The 1,425-nt window shown below is 53.8% G+C and overlaps 1 protein-coding gene across 1 annotated transcript in view; it reads right to left on the bottom strand.

Annotated features, from left to right (window-relative positions):
- Window positions 1-1,425, bottom strand: part of OAZ2 (ornithine decarboxylase antizyme 2) — a 70,447-nt gene that overhangs the window by 21,238 nt on the left and 47,784 nt on the right.

The following is a 1,425-nucleotide window of genomic DNA, read 5'->3' as shown; positions in this document are numbered from 1 at the left end:
TGAAAAGGGGGGGGGGGGGGGGGGGCACATCAATGATTGCTTAGGGCAAATAAAAATTAAAAAAAACAGGGACAGGAGTGAAGGTCATAAGTTAAAAATGATTCACTGAGGGGGGACACTGAGCAGAGAATGCTGGACAGCGCCCACTGGCCCTTGAACAAGTCTGAGGAGCCAATGGACACAGGCATGGATCATCCAGTTAACACTTCTGGATGCACTGACACTTTAGGGGTTCATGCACAAGAAGGACCACCAAGTGAAACTATAAGCCTTCCTCAGAAAGGGAGGCTACTGAGAAAGTGGCAACTAATTCCTTGGGACAAATGATAACAAAATGGGAGGGATGGAAGTGGAGGTCAAAAGTTTAAAATAAAAGTGTGTGGGGCTGAGGGGGGCACTGAGCACAGCGCACTGGACAGCGTCTGCTGGCCCTCGAACGAGTCTGGGGAGCTGGTGGGCACTGCCCAATGATACTCTATCCTGAGACAGGATCAGGCCAAGGACAGGAAACATGGGCCTATCTGTTGCTTTATCAGAAAAGTGGGGCAATGTCCACCAAGTAAACTATTTGCCTCCCATAAATAGGGAGGCTACTGGAAAGGCAGCAATTAATTACTTGGGACAACTAACGACACAACAGGGATGTGAGTGACTGTCAGAGGTTAAGAACTGGGTGCCAAGAGGGGGCGCTGAGCCAAGCACACAGGATAGTGCCCACTGGCCCTCAAACAAGTCCAAGGAGCCAACAGACACCGACTGCCTGGTGATACCCTGCCTCCGGACCAAGGACAAGAAACTGTGACAAGACTGGGCATGAGACAGGGCCCCGTCCGGCTACAGGGAGCGAGGCAGGGCCAGCCCTGCAGTGGAAGGGGCTTGACCTGCTGGGAGCCCAACACAGCCTTGCCGTGTGACCCACTGAATGGCTGGTCTTACGCTCTTAGGAAGCAGGCACAAACCAACATACAAACAACCCCCCACCCCAAAGCAGGACAAAAAAAGCTTCCGAAAAGCCTCCTCTGAAGCAGCGAACACTTTCAGGCTTTTCACAGGGCTGAAGTCAAGATGTGAAAACAGATCCAATTTCGCTCTTTGGGGACTCTCACAAGCGAGATGGCTTGTGCCCACCTGGATCTGCAGCCGCCTCCTCAGCGCTGACCCCGTTTCTGGGACCGGGATGGAATTACTCCATTGTTTACATAACCCCCGGGCCTGGCGGGGCGCTGAGACGGTGCCCGACATGGCCCCCACCCGGCCCTCCTGTTGCACGACCATAATAATAATTTATAGCTGTTAGATGCTGGGGCTGGGAGAGACCTTACAGATCAGCGGGTCCAGCCCCATAATAATAATAATAAGAAACCCAAGACAGCCCTTCCCCCAGCCCGGCCCCACGCGAGGCCTGCAGCCGCTTCCCCCCGGGGC

Source organism: Alligator sinensis, unplaced genomic scaffold (genome assembly GCF_000455745.1).
Source record: "Alligator sinensis unplaced genomic scaffold, ASM45574v1 scaffold1097_1, whole genome shotgun sequence".
In the NCBI taxonomy this organism is placed as follows: Eukaryota; Metazoa; Chordata; order Crocodylia; family Alligatoridae; genus Alligator; species Alligator sinensis.
This window is presented reverse-complemented; position numbering and strand designations above follow the sequence as displayed.